Source organism: Rutidosis leptorrhynchoides, chromosome 6 (genome assembly GCF_046630445.1).
Source record: "Rutidosis leptorrhynchoides isolate AG116_Rl617_1_P2 chromosome 6, CSIRO_AGI_Rlap_v1, whole genome shotgun sequence".
In the NCBI taxonomy this organism is placed as follows: Eukaryota; Viridiplantae; Streptophyta; class Magnoliopsida; order Asterales; family Asteraceae; genus Rutidosis; species Rutidosis leptorrhynchoides.
The window spans coordinates 428,830,640-428,854,018 of record NC_092338.1 but is presented as its reverse complement, the minus strand read 5'-3'; the positions used below and the strand labels follow the sequence as shown (position 1 = coordinate 428,854,018).

At 34.2% G+C, this 23,379-nt stretch overlaps 1 protein-coding gene and 1 long non-coding RNA gene across 2 annotated transcripts in view; both read left to right on the top strand.

Moving 5' to 3' along the window:
- LOC139851522 (uncharacterized) overlaps positions 1-23,379 on the top strand; it is a 158,268-nt gene that overhangs the window by 12,890 nt on the left and 121,999 nt on the right. The window lies entirely within an intron of this gene.
- On the top strand, positions 14,360-23,002 carry LOC139852559 (uncharacterized). The gene is made up of 5 exons (XR_011761121.1): positions 14,360-14,744; positions 15,422-15,727; positions 21,720-21,900; positions 21,984-22,070; positions 22,952-23,002. It is a non-coding gene; the product is annotated as an uncharacterized lncRNA (long non-coding RNA).

Here is a 23,379-nt window from a genome sequence, read left to right as displayed (position 1 = left end):
ATATACTCGACATCCAATGCAAGTATCAAAATAATGAGCGGAAGCATGTATCATGTATCGTTCAAGGACCTGAGAAAAACATAGAAATCTGTCAACGAAAATGTTGGTGAAATCATAGGTTTAAGTAAGTAAGTACAAGTGAACCACAAGATTTGCAACCATGAGATAATAGTAATACATTCCAAAAGTTCGTTTCACGAGCACCCAATTATCAATGCTTAACATTCCTTCCATAGAACCCCATCACAATAGTGTTAGAACATACACTGTTTCTCGAAAATACATTTCATTCGTAAACGGTAGCGAACCGTTTGAATGAGGGTTTGTCAAACCCATATGGCCATATAACATAAGTTCTCGCTTACACTCGGCAAGTGTAACTAATGATAATTGAATTGAGGATTTTTGTTCAAACTCGTATGTAGAATGTTTGTTTTCCTGTACTTGTGTTCACTTAGTATAAAGAAACGTTTATGTTTTTCTCATCCCAAATGTAAGTGCAAAAGAGTAAAAGTGGGACTATGATCTCACCTTTGATTGCAAGAGTGTAATAGTACTTCAACAAGTAAACGTGCAAAGAACAATGCTAGTCTCGACCTAAACAAATAGGTTGTATCAATAACGATAGTCACGAAGGGTCAAAGATGTTCAATTAGTCCTATGGCTCGACACGACTCGATTATGTAGCATGTGAAGCAAATTGTCAAGTTTCATGCAAGATACAAGTATAGAATCATGTTAGAAAGATTGCATAATTAATTGGTTAAGTTTGACAAAAAGTCAAACTTGGTCGGGTCAAAGTCAACGAAAAAGTCAACATGTTCGGGTCGGGTCCCGGACAAATTTTCTATGCTAATTATTCATATACAAGTATATTAAAACAAGTTTCATGTGAATCGGAGGTCGGTAGCTAGTCAAACATTTCACGTGAAATGGGTCCAAGAGGTCAGAATCTGGCCAGGTGATTCTGCGCGCCGCGCGGGGATGTGGCGCGCCGCGCCACTACCTGGGCAGAGAATTCTGGTCAGTTTTTCCAAGTGTGCACGAACCAAAACCTTTTCTAACACAACACTTGACCCGCAAACACTTATAACGCCTATCATACATCGTTGGAAAGGTATTTTGACGAGGAATGCAACTAAACACATCTCATCAATCAAACTTCTACTTGCAACAACCAAAAACCGCAATTAATGTTCTCCATTCAATGCATACAAGTCATAAATGCAATTTAATGATTTGGCAACCAAATTACATGAACGATACGCCGTTTCGAAGGTAATTAAGCATACAACACAACCTAACACTTACAATTAACATTATCAAGCATTTAAAGCATCAAAATTCAATTTACTTCTATCAAACCCTAACTCAAAATCACAAATTCAACAATCTTGCATATGAAACTAATCTATGTCAACCTACATACCAATTTGAAGCTAGTGATGTTAGGAACACAATTAAATCATGAACTTTCATCATTAAACAACATATGAACATCTAAAACTCAAGATTAAGCAAGCATTCTTTCAATATGAACTAGTTACACCAAAATAGCAAGAACAAGCATACAAAACACATAATCATACTAGACTTGAGCCATAGACACTAATTAACAACCTTTTAACTCAAAAATCTCAAGAACACATAAAATTAGTGATTTTAGAAAGTTACCCAAATTTGATGAAATCGGTATGGAATCGAAGAGGAGATCACGAGGAGTTCAAATATGTAATTTGTTTGGCCCGAAGCTTGATCGATTGAATATGGATGAAGATTTGCTTTTTGATGAATTTAGAGAAAGAGTGGAAGTAATTAGGAAAAAGAGAAAATGAAATGGAAAATGGTGGGGAGGTGGTTGACTTAGTCAAAAGGCTAGTAACCACTTTAGTATTTTGGCGAAACTAGTCCCTCGAGTTCGGTTGCGGGTGCGTTAAATTACCTAAACATGATAATTTAAAACGCGTATTAACGGGAGATGTTATAAACATATAACGGAGTTTTAAATAGTTTAACAGAAAAGTAAACGGAAAAAGGCGGGATGTTACATTTTAAAAATGCTTCCGCTCGCTTTGAATTTGTATCATACTCCAACAGTGGTATCCGAGCCATCTTGTACAAGTTTTAACAAACTTTTCTTATGATATTTAGTTTTGATGGATGCGTTGTGCATGATTCTTGGAGATGATCATGCATAAAAAAACATGCAAAACAAGTATCATAATTTATGTTTTATGTTTCCTAAATACTAATTTGAATCTTGGATTTTGGCAAAATGTAAAATGGGTTAAATTCATTTTTTTCATTTAAGAAATTTTTTTCAGCCTGGACAGTCCGTATTTGATGGACTGTTTCGGGGCTTTAAACTCAATATTATTGTATGAGACCAATTGCATTTGAAAGCTAACTGAAAGAACTTAAATTTGAAAAAAAAAATTCATCGAAAACGGATTAGAAATGAGTAAGATATGACCATTTAAAGTTACATGTATGAATCTGCCAAAATCCGAAAATTTTAATGGTAACTTGCATGTTGACTATTAAAGATTCAATGTTTAGGAAAATAAAGTACATGAATTATTTTCATGGTTTACATGAAATGAGAAAATTAAAATTATTAATTTTAGACTTTATGCTTTGGTAAGGTGAATAAATCTCCAACATGTTTTGATTCACTTAATATGTTTATTTGGATGGTTTTGGCATGAAAACCATACTTACAAAATATGAAGTGGGTTTACATACATATGTTATGTAAACAAGGATTGAATATTATAAGTGCCATTAAGTGTTGTTTAAATCAATCCTTATCGAAACATGTTATATGAAAATGGACGGTTGGCACTCCATTTGTTATGTATGTGATTGTTGTATGAAATCGGTAGTATTTGCCTCAATAAGACCCTTGTGTGGATGTTTGGTTGTATGGTTTAATTTATTATTTATTCGGGATGAATGTAATAATTTATTAAACGACTTGCATGTCGTCTTTCTATTTATATTGTATTTGTAATAGTATAGAAAATAGAATAGTTATTTTGTAAGATAATGCAACCAAGATTGAAATCAAGAAGACGATGTTCACAAGGCGGCCCATCCGAGCATATAATGGAGATGGCGGTTTTAGTGGGAGCTAATTCTCACACAAGGTTATGTCCCTAGTTGACCATGTTTTTCCGTGTGTTGGCTCACCGGAAAAACGCATAGGACTCGAGGCATACTACCGATAATTGTGTGTCATGATTATTATTGTTTTATTATTTGTCTATGTCATGCTAGCTAGAAAATGTTTTAAAAAAAAACAAAAGGGACAATAATCATATAAAACGGTTTGGTTAAAATTAGTTTAACAAACGCAACACGCAATACATAATTAGCAAATGTTTTAAAATGGTGTAAACTACTTTTGCTAAAAGAAAACAAAAACCCGTTTTAAATGTAAACTTTACGCTATCCATGAGTAGTACACACATCCGAACCTTCTACCTGTTAGAGTTCGCGATACCCGAGAGTCTTGGGCCGGACTTTAATTGGGTGTTGGGAAGGGTGAGGTGAATTTCGCGATACCCGAGAGTCTTGGGCCGGATTTCACGTGTATCTATCACGGACGGTTTACAATCTGAAATCGTGGTTTGCGACAAACCCGCCACGAGGAAGGATTAGCGTAGAAGGGATTAAACATGCCAAGTGAAATAATTGATTATCACTAAATCCCGCAGAACCTAAGAATTTCATAATGGATGAAATTGGTAATATAGTTACCTACCTAAATAGCTTATGGTTGGCGATCTGCGGCGAACCCGTCGTTAACATAAGTGAAATATGGATCTTAGCCTTGTTAATTATAATTGTTTGAATATTAAACACACTTGGGTAATTATCTTAACAAGGTTTAAACATATCAAACTAATTAATACAACTTACTTTAAAAATAAAAATATGACAGATGTCTGCAACAAACACAAATCCTACTCCGTCATCAATCACTAATTTCTGCCTTAAAGGGCTCCTCGAAAAGGACAAGCTTACGGGTTTGAACTACATGGACTGGCTTCGCAACCTAAGAATTGCTCTTAGGATGGAAGGAAAGATCAGGGCTATTGAGGAACCCTTACCGGCAGAACCCGGATCGAGAGCTACTCAAGCGGCTAGGGACGAGTTTGAAAAACGGCGTTCCGAGTCTAATGAGGTAGCATGCTTGATGTTGGCGACCATGTCTCCAGAGCTCCAAAAGGGCATGGAGAGCTTAGGGTCATATGACATGCTTAACCAACTCAAGGACATGTTCCAACAACAAGCAAAGCAAGAAAGGTTTGACACCGTGAAAGCTCTCGTATCTTGCAAAATGGCAATGGGAAGTAGTGTTAGTGTCCATGTACTACAAATGAAAGGGTACATAGACCGGTTGGAGCGCCTTGGTTTTTCCATAAGTCAGGAGCTTGCAACGGATTTTATCCTGAACTCGCTGACTAGTGCATATGAAGGATTCATTATGAACTATAATATGAACAATATGGAGAAAACAATCATGGAGCTCCATGGCATGTTAAAAACCGCCGTGGCTAACATGGCCAAAGCTAAACCCGCAACTACCGTTCTAGCCATTCGTGAAGGTGGGATTAAGAAGAAGAAAAACAAAGCAAAGGGCAAGAACAAGGGCAAGGGTAAGGTTGGCATGTCCAACTTCAAACCTAAACCTAAAGGCATTGCTAACTCTTCTACTTCAAAGATCCCGCAAACCAAGTCTCCTGAAGAAGCAATATGCTTTCATTGTGGGGATAAAGGACATTAGAGGCGCAATTTACTAAGTACTTGAAGGAACTTAATGAACTACGGGCTAAGGGAGTCGCCGTACCTTCAGGTTAGTTCATGATTGAACTAAACAATACTACTATTTCTAATTCCTGGGTATTGGACACGGGATGTGGTACTCACATTTGTACAAATGTGCAGGGACTCACAAGAAGTAGGAAGCTGAAGACCGGGGAGCTTAATCTAATCATGGGGAATAAGAATGTTGCCTCTGTTGACATGATTGGAGAATACAAGCTTTCTTTTGATTCTGGTTTATGTATTGTTTTATCTAATGTTTGCTACAGTGCCGAAATGGCAAGAAACATTATATCTTTTGATGCTTTATTTAATGATGGTTTTAATTTTAGTTTTGATAATGGATCAATACTTGTTCACAAAAATGGGATGTTTTATTTCAAGGCTAGTCCTTGTAAAGGCATCTTAGAAACCACAGCAAAGCTAAATGATAGTTCAATCTACAATGTTGATTCATCCAAAGATGTTTTGGATAAAACGTATCTATGGCATTGTCGTTTAGGCCACATAAACAAGAAACGCATAGCCAAACTCCAGTCAGATGGAATTCTAGAATCATTTGATATAATATCGTATGATGAATGCGAATCTTGCTTATCAGGAAAAATGACAAAGGCACCTTTCACAGGAAACTGTGAACGAGCAAAGGATCTGTTGGGGTTGGTACACACTGATGTGTGCGGTCCGTTCAGATCGCCTACTAGACACCAGGAACGATACTTCGTTACATTTACTGATGACTTCAGTAGATATGGCTATGTTTATTTAATTAAACAAAAGTCTGAAACTTTTGGAGTGTTCAAGGCATAACAAAACGAAGTAGAAAATCAACTGAACAAAAGAATTAAGATTCTCCGATCTGATAGAGGTGGTGAATATCTTAATGATGAATTTCGTGATCATCTACGGGGTTGTGGGATAATCTCACAATTAGCTCCTCCTAGAACACCACAACATAATGGTGTGGCTGAAAGGAGAAATCGAACATTACTTGATATGGTTCGATCCATGATGAGCCGCACAATACTTCCAATCAGTTTTTGGGGTTACGCCCTACAAACTGCCGCAAAGATCCTTAACCTCATCCCAACCAAGAAAGTTTCCAAAACACCTTATGAGATATGGCATGGTAAAACTGTGTCTCTCTCATATCTAAGAATCTGGGGTTGTGAGGCTTACGTTCGTCGTGAAGCTCAAGATAAACTTGAACCCAGATCTGAAAAGTGTTTATTTGTTGGTTATCCGACTGATTCTTTTGGATATTTGTTTTACAACCCTACTGAGAACAAAGTCTTTGTGTCTCGAAGGGGAGTCTTCCTTGAAAAGGATCTCATATCGAAAGGAACTAGTGGGAGCAAAATTGACCTTGAAGAAATTCAAGAATCAACCGACATGGAAACCGATATTGGAACCGATTCTCCTCAAGATGTCGACGAGCCTGCAATTGAAAGAGAAACTGACCTACAGTCACCACCTATACGTAGATCTGATAGAGTGCATCGAACACCAAAGAAATATAGTTTACACATATTTGAGGGTGATGACGAAAATATAGATTCTGATGAACCTATTACCTATCAGGAAGCGATGACAGGCCCCGAGTCTGCCAAATGGAAGGAGGCTATGGACAACGAGATCCAATCCATGCATGATAATCAAGTCTGGATCTTGATTGATCATATACCAGGTATTAAAACTATTGGGTGTAAGTGGGTCTTCAAGAAGAAGACCGATATGGATGGAAATGTACACACATTCAAAGCCAGACTGGTGGCTAAGGGTTACACGCAACAATATGGTGTAGACTATGATGAAACTTTTTCACCAGTAGCTATGTTGAAATCTATTAGAATACTTCTTGCCATAGCTGCATTTTATGACTATGAGATATGGCAAATGGATGTAAAAACAGCTTTCGTTAATGGTAAACTAACAGAGGATGTGTTTATAACACAACCTGAGGGTTATGTACATTCTAAGTATCCTAATAGTGTGTGCAAGCTTCAAAGGTCCATTTATGGACTTAAACAAGCTTCTCGTACCTAGAATCTTTGCTTTAATGAGAAGATCAAAGAATTTGGTTTTATTAGAGGCGAAGATGAGCCATGTGTCTATGTTAGGTCTAGTGGGAGTGTTGTAGTCTTCCTTGTACTATATGTCGATGACATATTACTCATGGGAAACGATATCCCGACATTGAAAGATGTCAAAGCTTGGCTAGGGAAATGTTTCTCCATGAAAGACATAGGAGATGCATCATATATTTTGGGTATAAAGATCTATCGAGATAGGTCAAGGAGATTAATTGGGCTAAACCAAAGTGCATATATAGATAAGATACTGAAGAAATTCGGTATGCATAACTCCAAGAAAGGGTGCGTTCCTATGAACCCTGGAATGATATTGAGCAAGTCTCAATGTCCTAATTCTGACTTGGAATCGGCTACCATGAGTCGGACTCCATATGCTTCAGCTATAGGATCGATCATGTATGCGATGATATGCACTAGGCCTGACGTGTCGTATGCACTAAGCATGACTAGTCGTTATCAGGCCAATCCTGGTGAAGCTCATTGGATAGCAGTCAAGAACATTCTAAAGTATCTTAGGAGGACTAAAGAGATGTTCTTGGTCTATGGTGGGAATGACGAGCTGAGCGTCAAAGGATACTCAGACGCTAGTTTCCAATCAGATAGAGATGATTGCTTTTCACAATCAGGATTTGTATTTATGTTGAACGGTGGAGCCGTCACATGGAGAAGTGGCAAGCAAAGTACTATTGCTGATTCTACGACAGAAGCCGAGTATATAGCGGTAAATGAAGCTGCTAAAGAGGCCATGTGGATAAAGAAATTCATCGGGGATCTAGGAGTGGTTCCTACAATCCATGATCCTGTTGAGATTTTCTGTGACAATGTGAGTGCGGTTGTCTTGGCTCAAGAACCGAGGTCACAAAAGCGCACACGGCACATACTCAGAAAGTACCATTACATCCGTCAACTTGTAGCAGAAAATGACATATTATTAAGTAGAGTAGATACGACAAAGAACTTGGCTGATCCTTTCACCAAGCCTTTGCCACAGACTAAGCATGATGCTCATAGCATGTCTATTGGCATTCGTGTCATCGATGATAAAGTTTGATTGTATTTATTATGTTAAGTTTGAAACTTTAAACATTGGGCAATAATATATGTTGCAATTGATCTGATGATTAATATATTGAGATTATATTATACGCACGATGCGATCATTTCATTGTATATTGCCATGTTTCATTTTGCATGTTTTAACTTTCAATGAATATTATTTCATAAACTTCCACAGTCGATCATTCTCTAAGGAAGAGAGAATTGAATTAAGGCTGCTATGAAGTGTAGTAATATAGGCTTATATGAAACTACATTCATGAGGAACTTGATAGTTGATTCAAGGTTCTGGAATGACCACACTTAGACATTACTTCATGGTTTTAAGTCACAAGTAAGCTCTAAGATGGCAATATCATTTATCCTAGAGTGGATATGTATGAGGAATCCTGACACAAACTATATTCTACTTTGACCTGTATTTAACGCTGTGCGTAAATGCCAGTCATAAGGGTGCAGATCAGGTACAATATGGGATGTGGTGGATGTCTATACAGTTGAAGCAATTTGTTCCTTCTTCTCATAGCAAGTTGAAGCGATATCTCTGGGCCCCTCGTTGATTTGTGCTGCATTAAATGCATGGCCATGCTATGACTGAATTGATGCAATAGCAGTCTATTTGATCACCACAAATCTCTATCGGGAAACATAATCTTGAATGATGATGATTGACACTTAACCATGTCACACGTTCATATAGATATCTTGAACAAAAGGATGACTGATATAAATCAAAATATAGGAGTGTAACGTAGCAGACTAGTTGTTACACACGGTGTGTCTTTTAAGACATACCAATATTATTAATGTCAGTGCAAGTGGGAGTCTGTTAGAAATATGTTCTCGGGTTGGCTACGGTTCGATCGTGGTTTGACCGTGGTACATATATTCCGAAGATATGCCCATGACATTAAATAATAAAAGTCCATTTATCCTATTCGGTCACACACAAAGGCCAATCGTAAATTGTTTGATATACCTTCTAATCGGAAATTAATTTATTAATCATTAGTTAATGATTTAATAAATTAAGTTTTTTTTATGTGTGTACATATACTTACAAATCTAAATATGTAGAGATTTGATTAGATTTTGCAAATCATATTTTATATAATATATAAGATTTGATTTGATATAAATAAGATTTGATTTAATTTATAAATCTTATTTTATATAAAGATTTGTACTATAATCATATTTTATATAATATATAAGATTTGATTTGATATAAATAAGATTTGATTTGAGTTGTAAATCTTATTTTATATAAAGATTTGATTTTGCAAATCTTTCAAAATCTTTCAAAATCTTTATATTTGTATTATATGTATTATTATATCAATTTTAATTCTATATAATACCAAATCTTGGTATTGAAAAGATATAGAAACTTGAGATACAAAAACACACATACAAAATGATATTTCTTTTTCTCTTTTTCAAGTAACCAAAATACTTGAGATCTATAATTGGGTTCGGTTTTGGTGGAAATAAGGAAAAAGAAAAGATCCGTTAAGTAGAAGGTATAGATTGAAACAAGGTTGGAACTTTGGGTGTCTACCGTTTAGAGGAACTCTTCTTTGGGTTTTTCAGATTCGATCTTCAAAAGGCTACAAAGGTTGTATTCTAATCTTCTCTTGTTTAATTTCGTTAATTTTGTTTTGTTTGCTAAAGTTTTGTACAATGATCCGTGGAAGAGTATGATTTTGTAAAGTTTTAAAAATGCTTCCGCTCGCTTTGAATTTGTATCATACTCCAACAGTCTCATGCAGCTCCAGGAGCTACACTTAAGTGACTTCATGTTACCATGTATATGACGGTAATTGTCAACCGTCATATACAGAGTGAGATTATGTTCCCTAACCTAAGAAGGCTTTCTATTCATAAATGCAGTAATTTAGTACCTGTATTTACAACTTCGATGGTTGGTTGTTTCATGCAACTCCAAGAGCTACATGTAACACATTGCAGTTATAAGTTGGAGGAAATTGTCATGGAAGATGATGACTGTGAGCGAAAAGTGTTGCCTTGTCTAAAGTCCTTGAAGCTTGAGCATCTTGGACGGTTGAAGGGATTTTGCTTATGGGAGAAAGATTTAGCTTTGCCATCATTGAGTACCTTGGTAATCAAACAATGCCCGGATCTATCAGTTTTTACCAACGCATTTGTGGATACTCCGGTGCTAAAAGTGATAGAGACAAATGAAGGCTTGATTGATGTAGGGGAACAAGATATCAACTCCTTCATAATCACTACAGTAATAAAAAAGAGGTATTTAATGAAGTTGATTTTTTTTTTTTTTTTTTTTTTTTTCATTTATGTTTAAGTTCCTACGATGACCTTTGTAAAATTTCAGTTTTAATTGTATGTTTATTCATTTTCCGCAGGGACGTCATTTTTGAAGGGAGGAATCTGCAGATGAGGAATAACGCCAAATGTAACAAGTGTACCTGAAAATCGCAAGGAATAAAGCACCACTACTTTATCTACAGTGAATCTGTGCGTCTAACCATCTGTAACTATTGTAACACCCATATTTCTGTACTAAGATTTTCTTCCTTTGTTTAATTGTTTTATCTTTAAAACTCAGATCTTCTTACAATAAAAGTTTTAACCTTACATAATTACATGCCCATCAGGTGTTTGATATAGTGTCCATCATCTAGGTACGACTTTATTACCATTAAGTTGGTTTTATATATCTTTTTTGAGAATTCAATTCGGTTTTCTTGATTACTTCAGGCTTTCTATTTCAGTACTTTTGTGTGTTTTGTACTCGGTTTTTTTGCTACAAGTGATCAGCATTAAACTAGTTGGTACTCAAGTTTTGTTGCATTGCGCTCTCTTTTTTTTTTTTTTTTTTTTGGAAAGGCAAGTATTTGGAATCATTGACGGGGGATTAACCCACGAACCCGATCATTTTCAACGGAGACACGCGCTTTCGGGCGGAAACCCGAACCGCATTACAGAGACCCGATCCTTAAACCATCTCGAGGGGCTGACAGAGCAGACATAAATCTTGGAATACGGGTCAGTAAATCCTCCCCGGTGTCACTCCATAAATCGCGTAAATACCCTGGAATGTGTTAAGGAAGGGGACTTGAACTTGAGACCTCCCACCCCCTCCAACATTCATAATAGGAAAATTGTTCAAAATACACTTTTTTTAAGGCTTCAAACAAAATACACTTTTTTAAAAAAAATTGTCTTTTTACACCATTCGGTAGACGGGATTTCCGTCTACCACCTTTATCTGTCGTCTACTACCATTTTTACAAAGTAGTCGACGGTGAGATAAAGGTGGTAGACGAATTCCCGTCTACTGGCAGAGTTAGTAGACAACGAGAACAAAGCAGTAGACAGACATTTACAAAGTAGTCGACTGTCTACTGCCTTGTTGTTACTGTCTACTGCCTTGTTGTTGCTGTCTACTGCCTTGTTAGTGTCTACAAGGCAGTAGACAGCAACAACAAGGCAGTAGACAGCAACAACAGCAACAACAAGGCAGTAGACAGCAACAACAAGGCAGTAGACGGTCGACTACTTTGTAAATTCTGTCTACCACCTTTATCTCACCGTCGACTACTTTGTAAAAATGGTAGTAGACGACAGATAAAGGTGGTAGACGGAAATCCCGTCTACCGAATGGTGTAAAAAGACAATTTTTTTTTAAAAAGTGTATTTTGTTTGAAGGCTTAAAAAAGTGTATTTTGAACAATTTCCCTTCATAATATATCATAGATAATGAAATTATTTAGTCTAATTCGTTCGTTTACGTGCAGGGGCGGATCCACCTTGGGGTAACTGGGCGCATCCGCCCCTGAGGATAAAAAAATTATTCGCGAATTCTTTTTTTATTTTTTAGAATAAAAATTATGCTGGACTATGTAGTTATATAGAAAATTTAAGAAATAAGAAATATTGTTGGTATTAGCTTAGTTGGTTCCGCTTCTTTTCCATTTATCTAAAGGTCAAAGGATCGAGACCCCCGTATGTCAGATTTTTTTTTTCACTTTTTTTCACTGTGTGCTACTTGCTAACAAAGCATATGGTGCAGGTTCTAGAGCTTCAGTAGTCAATATTTTTCTAATTTTTTATATAATTTTCTTTTATATAATTTTCTAATGTATATTTAGATTTCTTTTATCGAAATTTTGCCCCCATCAAAAAATATTTTTGTATCTGCCACTGTTTACGTGCGTTTATGTTTACAAGCAAACATATTTTTTAATGATATGAACAAGAAAATACGTACTTTAAGGCCCTTATTAGTGGGCGTGATCAACAAAAAAAACACCCCCATCACACTCCCTATTTCTAACACCATCAAATCACTATGGGGCGTGATGGAGGAAAAAAAAGTCAGGCGTGATGAGTCCATCACATGGGGGTGATGGAGTTCTTCACCAATCAGATTTTTTTTCTTTTTATTTTATAAATACCCCATTTATTATACAAAAGTGGGACCAAATACCCTACACATAATCATCACCCCATCCCACTACAAATTCCACCACATCATCACCTCATCACATTTGCCACATCAGCACTATACCCCACAAAAACTTCAAAAAAACCCCATCACCCCCATCACCCCATCACCACTAAATAAGGTCTAAGCTTTATCTGTTTATTCGATTTATTTACATGCTTACCCTCAGGGCCGGTCCCGAGAATTTGAGTGCCCGGGACGGTGCGAAGCAAAAGGGCCCCAAGACCCGTACAAGGATAATATTTTTTTTTGGGCCCACGGATAATACAAGCAAAAAGGCCCAAAATTACATGGACTAGTATAAGGAATTTTTTTTTTGGGCCCCTTAAAAAATTGAGCCCTGGACATATGTCCACCTTGTACCCCCATTGGGCCGCCCCTGCTAGTTACCCTCAATCCATCATAGCATGGTAAGGGCAAAAAGGTTATTTCAAAATCCGGCCCAATTTAGAAAGGTACCAACTTACCAGCACAATTTGAGCCTACGGGCCCAAGACTCAATAAAGATTAAGCCCTAAAACATCAAGGTTAAAAGGGTCATTTTAGATGTCAAACATAACTCCTTCCACATACGCAAAACGCAACAAGAAACAAAAAAGAAACCCAAATCATCAAAGTTTCGTTCACACGAATTTAGGATTTCTTCAAATTACCCAAAAAAACAAAGAAGTTGGTGTTAAACTGTTAATTTATAACATGAGTCTCACTCAATTCTCGATGGTAATTTTCTTTATTTTTCTTCAATGCTTTGAAATATTTATGCTTACATAGTTTTTTTACTAATCTATTCTGTAGTTTGCAGGGTATGGTGTCTGTGTGTGTAAGTTTTATCCTCTATGCTATTATAGATCTTATATGCTTAATTTTTTTTTCTGATGAATATGAGGTCTTTGATTTAAATATTGCATTGCATAATAAAGTATAAGATGATCGGTAGGAAGAGCTTGGTGTTTGCAGTCTTAATTATAAGTTGTTTTTTTCTCCCACCTGCATACAAAATATGATATCTACAACATCAAAATTACATCTTAAACTGTATTCTAGTCATCTTAAACTGACCTAATTCAAGTTCGAAACATATGATCGGTAAATGTGTATAAATCAATGAGAATGGAAAGGAGAGATAAATGTAATATATGATCTGTTAGATGTTGAGTGGAGTAGGCTTGAATTTGTGCATATATAACATTACTCATTTTGTTAATTATGATGTAGTAATCATTTCATTTAGTTGTTTATGCAAGTTGTCTCTTTTTGCTGGTATATAAGGAAATAAGTAGTCCTTTTATTATGCTGTATTGGTCCTATTATTATATCATGTTCTGCAGTTGTCTGAAAGTAACAAACTTTCTTTCTTTGTATGCAATATTTTCTCATCAATCTATCGGTGAAGGAGATGATAGGCATCTTGTTTTAAAACGCTGTGAAGATACGTCGATGTATGCCTAACAAATTATTATATCCCTTACCGTTTCTCTACTGCCCTGATAAATAAATAACCCGATCTTCTATCTTTCTGCTAACAAATTAGATTGATAATGATGATGTCATCATTTAGCTATTCCTCCCTTTATTTTCACTTAATCATAACATGTGTCATAATAATACGGCATATAATGATGTCAGCAAATAATATATGCGTGAAAAAAATTAAACGAATTTAAAAATAAAAAATATCACAAACGATATTTGCCAAAAATATAGGCAAAGAGTTGAGTTTAAAAGCATAGGCGTATCTCTCTTTAGTCTGCGTTTCAATCTCAATGTCCTCTATTGTTTCAATCTACTCTGCTTCTACAACCCAGGTTGAATTTTGCTTCTACAACCACGTTATTTTTATTTTTTTTGTTTTTTACCTTCGATATGATGATTGTTATTTGATTTGATATTTGATGATGAAAATCTATAGATTGTTTCAATCTACTCTAAAATTAATTCAGGGACTAAAACCAGGTTTGTATTATTTTTATGTTTTTTTCCCTTTTATTTATGCTTTTTCCTTTGATTGCAACACAACAGTTATTCTATCTTGAATGTTATTATATGATGCAATCTAACTTACTTTGAATGTTCTAGGATTAAGATGGTATCTCAAACTTTATTTATCACCATCAAATGCAATCCAAATTTGGTTGTTCTTGTGTGGCTACTCAACAACATAGATCTTAAAATTGCTGACGTATTCAAAATTATATTCCGCCTGTTTGAATTGAAGGTCGAACGTCTCATACAAGAATTGAAAAATAAAGATGTTTTTGGCTTTCTTAAATCAGGTATTTTGAAAAATAAAGATATTTCCCTTTTTTGTTTATGATAAATGTTTCTGGTGAAAGATGTTTTTCTTTTTTGTTTGTGATAAATGTTTCTTTTGTATTATGTTTACTATTCTTAAAATTGGACTATCACTAAAAAAACAGGAAAATAGCCACCGTAAAATTGCGTAGTAACGTAGCACACCTTATTATCAAACGCGTTTCTTTAATAAATATATTTAAATTGTTAAATAAGGTGGTACATATTTTTTATATTAACCATTATCACAATTTAAATTAATAGATTAGATAAATTAATAAAAAAAGGTACAATTATGCAGTTGATCAAACGTAATCATTTAAGTCTATTATCAATTGACGTTTTTAAATAAGTTAGTGTAATCTTTTTATTTTAAAAAATACTATATACTTTGATCATTACGGATTTCTTAACAAATCTAATTCTTTAAAACGAATTCGTAATCAGAAAACGTGATCATTTAAGTCTATTATCAATTGATGTTTTTAAATAAGTTGGTGTAATCTTTTTATTTTAAAAAATACTACTGTATATACTTTGATCATTACGGATTCTTTAAAACGAATCTGTAATCAGATAACTCTTAAGAGCAATGAGTGGAGACTATTGGAGTAACCAACCATACCTAACAAGACTTTTTGTTCATATTTGTATGAAGATTATTGGAGTATATACAACTTCGATGGTTGGTAGTAGTATGCAAGATGATGACTATAAAGTGTTACCTTGTATAAAGTCCTTAAAAAACTTGAACATCTTGGATACTTTAATTGGATTATGTGCGAAGGATTTTTCATTGCCGTCAATGAGTACCATGGTAATCAAATCATGCCCAAGACTAATAATGGTTTTCACCAAGGTGTTTGTGGCTGCCCCGGAACTAAAAGTAATAGAGACAAATGAAGGCTTTATTGATGTAGGGGAACATGACATCAACTCCTTTATAATTGCCAATAAACATGAGGTGTTATAATTCAGTAGGCTTATAACTACCTTTAGTTGTTTGATTCTTGATGTTATAATTCAGTAGGCTTATAACTACCTTTAGTGATTTGATTCTTGATTAAGAATACTAATAATGAAGTGTAAGAACAAAGATGATAATGGAGAGAAAGAAAGAAACACTTTGTAAGTGTGAGAAATGGTGCAAGTTTAATGCTTGCATTCATGGCTATTTATAGCAAAAATATCACAAGTATAGGTAATACAATAATATTACTTTTGTGTATCAATAATTGACTATCCATTTATATATATATATTTATATATTATAACACTCCCCCTTGGATAGCAATTTTGTTTGTTGAAGATCAACTGTAAGTTACTGCCTCGTTAAAAACCTTGCTAAAGAAAACCCAGTGGGAAAAACTTTAGCTAAGGGAAAAAGAGTGCAGCATGGAGTTGACTCCCCCTCAAGTAGACATCGCTTCGGTTGTTACATCTTTTGAACATGTCTCATGCCAATGTTATGAACGTGTGTTCTGAAAATAGCAGTTGGAAGTGCTTTCGTGAAAAGATCAGCAGAGTTTTTGCTGGATTGAACATATCTCATTTCAATCTCGTTGTCCTTAATGAGATTTTGAGTGTATGAGAAGAATCTAGGAGGTATGTGTTTGGTTCGGTCACTTTTGATATACCCTTCTTTCATCTGTGCTATGCAAGCTGCATTATCTTTATAGATAATTGTTGGACTTTTATCGCGTTCTAGTCCACAAGAATCAGTAATGATTTGTGTCATTGATCTCAACCAAAAACATTCCCGAGTAGCTTCATGTAATGCAATCACTTCGGCATGATTTGATGATGTAGCAACAAGTGTTTGTTTTTGAGAACGCCATGATATTGCAGTACCTCCATTTAGGAATACATATCCAGTTTGAGATTTAGCTTTATGTGGATCAGATAAATAACCTGCATCAGCATAACCAACCAAATCTTGTTTTGATTCGTTAGAATAAAATAATCCTAAATCAGTAGTTCCTCGAAGGTATCGAAATATGTGTTTGATCCCATTCCAGTGTCTTTTGGTAGGAGCAGAGCTGAACCTTGCCAACAAATTAACTGCAAAAGAAATGTCAGGTCTTGTACAATTTGTAAGATACATAAGAGCTCCAATTGCACTAAGATATGGTACTTCTGGTCCAAGAATATCTTCATGATCTTCACATGGACGAAATGGATCAGTTTCAACATTGAGTGATCTAACAACCATAGGAGTACTTAATGGTTTTGCCTTGTACATATTGAAACGTTTCAAAATCTTTTCAGTATATGTTGTTTGATGTACAAGTAAACCATTAGGCATATGCTCAATTTGTAAACCAAGGCAATACTTGGTTTTTCCGAGATCTTTCATTTCAAATTCTTTCTTTAGAAGTTGAATGGCTTCATAGATCTCTTTATTTGTACCTATGATGTTAAGATCATCAACATAAACAGCTATGATCACATATCCGGATGTTGTTTTCTTAATGAAAACACAAGGGCAAGTAAGGTTATTTGTATACCCTTTGCTTATCAAGTAATCACTTAATCGGTTATACCACATACGTCCCGATTGTTTTAACCCATATAAAGATCTTTGTAATTTAATCGAATACATTTCTTTGGGTTTTGCATTTGATGCTTCTGGTACCTTAAATCCTTCAGGTATCTTCATATATATATCACTATCAAGTGATCCATATAGGTAAGCAGTCACAACATCCATGAGATGCATTTCTAAATTTTTAGAAACTGCCAGGCTGATTAAGTACCTAAAAGTAATTGCATCCATAACAGGGGAATAAGTTTCTTCATAATCAATTCCCGGTCTTTGAAAAAAACCTTGGGCTACAAGTCTAGCTTTATACCTTGTAACTTCATTTTTCTCATTTCTTTTTCGGACAAAAATCCATCTGTATCCTACAGGTTTCACATCTTTAGGAGTGAGAATGATGGATCCGAAAACTTTTCTTTTATTGAGTGATTCTAATTCAGCTCGTATTGCTTCTTTCCATTGAGCCCAATCATGTCTATTTTGACATTCAACCATAGATGTTGGTTCTGGATCATCATTATTATTCATGATGTCATATGCAACATTAAATGAAAATTTCTCATCAAGATTTTTCATTTCATTTCGGTTCCATAATATTTTTGAATATGCATAATTGATTGCAATTTCTGTATTGACATCATCAATCTCCTCTGCAGTAGGAGTACTGATTTGTGGTTCTTCTTGAACACTTTCTTTTACTTCATTATCAGCTGATTTTCTTTTTCGAGTATTTTTATCCTTTGAACCAATTGGTCTTCCACGTTTCTGACGTGGCAAAGATTCATGAGTGATGTTATTGCCAGCTTTTGGAATTTCAATTCGAGCTGGAGTATTTACTGCTGGTATATATGATTTTGTCACCGTTTTTGTATCTGTAAATGCATCAGGCAATTGATTTGCAAGTTCTTGTATATGCATTATCTTTTGAACTTCTGTCTCGCATTCTTTTGTGCGAGGATCAAGATACTTTAATTGAGGTTCACACCATGAAACATCATTTTCTTTATTTTTCATTTCTCCCCCTAATCTAGGGAACAATGTTTCATTAAAATGACAATCAGCAAAACGTGCTGTAAAAACGTCACCTGTCATAGGTTCAATATACCTTAATATTGAAGATGTTTCATATCCAACATATATTCCCAACCTCCTTTGAGGACCCATTTTTGTACGTTGTGGTGTCGCAATTGGAACATACACTGCACAACCAAATGTTCTAAGATGGGAAATATTTGGCTCTTGACCAAAAGCAAGTTGTAGGGGGGAATATTTATGACTTGCACTTGGTCTGATGCGAATCAATGCAGCAGCATGTAAAATTGCATGACCCCATATAGATACAGGGAGTTTTGTTCTCATTATCAATGGTCTAGCGATTAACTGTAAACGTTTAATCAATGACTCGGCTAAACCATTTTGTGTATGCACATGAGCAACAGAATGTTCAACAACAATTCCTATAGACATGCAATAGTCATTAAATGCTTGAGATGTAAATTCACCAGCATTATCAAGTCTCACCCTTTTAATGGTGTAATCAGGAAAATGAGCTCTCAATTTAATAATTTGGGCAAGAAATTTTGCAAATGCCACATTACGGCTTGATAACAGACAAACATGAGACCATCTGCTAGATGCGTCTATTAGAACCATGAAATATCTAAATGGTCCACATGGTGGATGAATTGGTCCACATATATCACCTTGAATTCTTTCAAGAAACATTGGTGATTCTTTCTCAACCTTAAGTGGTGAGGGTCTAGTTATCAATTTTCCAAGAGAGCAAGATGTACATGGAACCATTGTATCATGATGGATTTTTCTATCCTTTAGTGGATGTCCATGAGTACATTCAATAATCCTTTTCATCATTGTTGATCCTGGATGGCCTAATCTGTTATGCCATAAACTGAATACACTAGGATCAATATATTTTTCGTTAACTACCATATGTATTTCTGGTACATTTATATGTGTATAATGTAATCCAGAACTAAGTCTTGGCAGTTTTTCAACCACATGACTCTTGTCAGTGATACTTAAATATTTCTCATTTTCTGTTGTCACTGACTGATAATCATACCCGTTAAGGTATATGTCGGAGAAACTCAATAAATTTCTGCTTGACTTGGGAGAAAATAAGGCATCATTTATTAAAAATTTTGTACCATTTGGTAGTATGAAATTTGCCTTTCCTATCCCTTTTATCAAGTTAGCAGGTCCTGATATTGTATGTATAGTTCCTTCCGTTGGTTTTAGATCAATAAAATATTTCTCGGATTTAAGTATAGTGTGTGTAGTTCCACTGTCTGCTATACAGAGATCTCCACCACTTGATTGATGTTGTATTCCAGCAAAATTCATATTGAACTTCATATATAAGAAATAAATAGTGAGTACATTAATATTACACAATATTTTAAACGCAAATAGATAGTACTGAAACATTTAGCAAACATAATGACAAAGACAGACGATATTAAATCATTTATTTTTCGAAAGACACACAACTTAAACATTCAAGAAATCTTCATATAAATCAGATGGTTTCTCAGTGACTGTTGGATCGATGTTATCCACAAAGTTTACTTCCTTTTCTTTATCTTTCAGCGAATCCTGATACATCTTAACAAGATGTTTAGATGTTCGGCAAGTATTAGCCCAGTGGCCCATTCTACCACATCTGTAGCAAGATTCTTCAGAATTTTTAGAAGAATTTTCTTCAACATCTTGTTTAGTGGGCTTGTTTTGTGGTTGATATTTATATTTTCGTGGATTATTATTTCTTTGACCACCACGGCCACGACCACGACCACGTCCTCGCCCATTACCATTACCATAAGGATGGTTTCTACCATAGTTATGGCTTTTGGCATGATGATGGTGATGGTTATTATAACCACGACCTTGCCTGCGTCCTTGTCCCTGTTTATAATTATTTGCAGTATTTGCTTCAGGGATTGCAAGTGTACCAGTAGGACGGGATTGCTGATTTTTCATTAATAGCTCATCATTTTGCTCTGCAACTAAGAGATATGAATTAAGTTCAGGATATGTTTTGAACTTTAGCATTCTCAAATTTCTTTGCACTGTGATGTTTGCAGCATTCATTGTGGAGAAAGTTTTCTCCATCATGTCTGCATCACTTATTTCATGTCCACAGAATTTAAGTTGTGAACATGTATTATACAGAGCTGAGCTATATTCATTTACTTTCTTAAAGTCTTGGAACCTTAATGTTCTCCATTGTTCCATAGCAGCTGGAAGTAAAATTTCTCTTTGATTATTGAATCTGCTTTTGAGACCTTCCCATAAAACATGGGGATCTTCTACAGTCACATAATTATTTTGTAAGCATTCATCAATATGTTGATGAATAAAGCAACATGCCGTTGCTTGTTCTTTTTCAGAACAAGTGTTGTTTTCATTTATGGCTTCAAGAATGCCCATTGATTTAAGATGCATTTTTACTTTTATAACCCATGGCATGTAGTTATTTCCAGTTGATTCTAAAGGAGTAAATTTAAGCTTTTCCAGATTCGACATTTTCTATTAAAACAAACAACATGATAAATTATAGTCACTTTATATTCATAAGTATATAAACATTAAACATAAATTTAATATAACATAAATGATAAGTAGGTGACAGTGTCGACCATATGTAAGCAATCATTAATAAATGTTATATAACATAAATATAAATATTAGTAAACATAAATGATAATTAGGCGACAGTGTCGGCCATATAAATGTTAGATAATAGAAATATAAATGTTAGTAACATAAATGATAATTAGGCGACAGTGTCGGCCATATAAATGTTAGATAATGAAAATATAAATGTTAGTAACATAAATGATAATTAGACGACAGTGTCGACCATATATTATTCAGGTGGTATAACCGACCATATATCATTTAGGTGGCAGAGCCAACCATAATTAGTATTAAGATTATCGTGCTGATAACGTGTTATAATTCAGTAGGCTTATAACTACCTTTAGTGGTTTGATTCTTGATGTTATAATTCAGTAGGCTTATAACTACCTTTAGTGATTTGATTCTTGATTAAGAATACTAATAATGAAGTGTAAGAACAAAGATGATAATGGAGAGAAAGAAAGAAACACTTTGTAAGTGTGAGAAATGGTGCAAGTTTAATGCTTGCATTCATGGCTATTTATAGCAAAAATATCACAAGTTTAGGTAATACAATAATATTACTTTTGTGTATCAATAATTGACTATCCATTTATATATATATATTTATATATTATAACATGAGGTACTTAATGAAGTTGATTTTTTTTTTTTTTTTTTCCATTTTATGTTTTATTGAATTTTGTAAGTTTCTACAGTGTAGTGCCCTTTGTGAAATTAAACTTTTTGTCAATTGTTTATCTGTCTTCTAAAGGGATGTCATTTTGGAAGGAGAACCTAGAGAGGATGAATAACGCCAAATGTAACAAGTGTACCTGAAATTCAGTTTTTGAAATCGATAGGAATAAAACGCCGCTACTTTATCTATGGTGAACCTCTGCGTCTAACCATCTGTGGCTACAGAAAGCTATATGTTGTTGCTGGGCTTATTACAGGTCTACCTTTATCTTTTTTATAGTTTTGTGATTTGTGATTGGCATTCTCATATCGATTTAGTGTTTACATAAATGAATTGCAGCCTCAACCAGCGAAATCAACATACTCCCTTGATGTTATGTTCAATGGAAAATTTTCAAAATCAAACATCAGTATACCACCATACATCGTAAGTTTACCACCATCTCCTAATCTATAATTCAACATAACCTAATCTATTAACAGTGGAGTAATTTTTATCAGTTACGTCCAAACCCAGTTGAACGTGCCACTCAACAAATCACTAACTATTGGTAACATCCCCATGCTAACTTTTTATCCAAATAAATCCTAAGGTAATTTATCCATTTATAGAACCAACTGTTGTACCTTAAACCGTGGTACCAATAGGTGATCTATTCGGTTAAGGTTTTCCTGCAAATCCCTTCTTTGTATAATTAATTGTAAGTGGTTATACAGATACATATACATTTGATATATCATTGACTAATTCAACCATTCTTAACTCTGTAAACTGAAATTGTCTTTAACTAATTTGTATTGATTAAATCATTAAGATTATTTGATAATTTTGTTGTAAAACTTTTTACTTTAGATACTAGTATCCAACATTGGTTTTTGTACAGTTGAAGAGATTTAACATGCAATCCTTCCTTGTAACATCAAATCTTTGACTCTTTTTAGAAGTTATAGATCTTTGAGTCTTTGTATACTGAATTGGATGGGAATCTTCTAACAATATTTAGTCATCGTTCAAATGTAATATTTTTTAACTGCCTTCTATTAAAGATTTTGCTTAAGAAAAGGAACAATCATTGATTCCAACTTTTATTAATGAGTGAAGGAAGAACATAAGTGAAAGAGTAAAGAGGATGAACATCATTGATTCTTTAAAAAAAAAAAAAAGTAAAGCATTGATACTTTAATTATCAGTGAAGAGGAAGAATAACAATTATCCCTGTCTTTAAATTTCAACCACAAACTCTCACATCAACTTTTATCTTCTTCTTAAGAACAACATTGGTTCTGAATTATTGTTTGGTTGTGCAGTACAAAAGTTTTCATCTCATATTTCTCTTACTCGACACCTAACACAGGCAGGTAATGCTATATTTTATTTGTATATATTTCCTAAATTTATGATATGCTATCTATCTATATATATATATATATATATATATATATATATATATATATATATATATATATATATATATATATATATATATATATATATATATATATATAGTCATATAAAATTTTAAAATTATGATGTCATCATTAAGCTAATTACTCTTTAATTTTAATTATGTCATAATTATATATTAATTTAATTAAAAAAATAATATTAAATCTTTTATAAAAGGAAATACCTAAAATCTCCTAAATTGTAATTTTTATTTTCTAAAAAAATTTAAAAGAAATTTATTAATACTAATTATTATTATTATTATTATTATTATTATTATTATTATTAT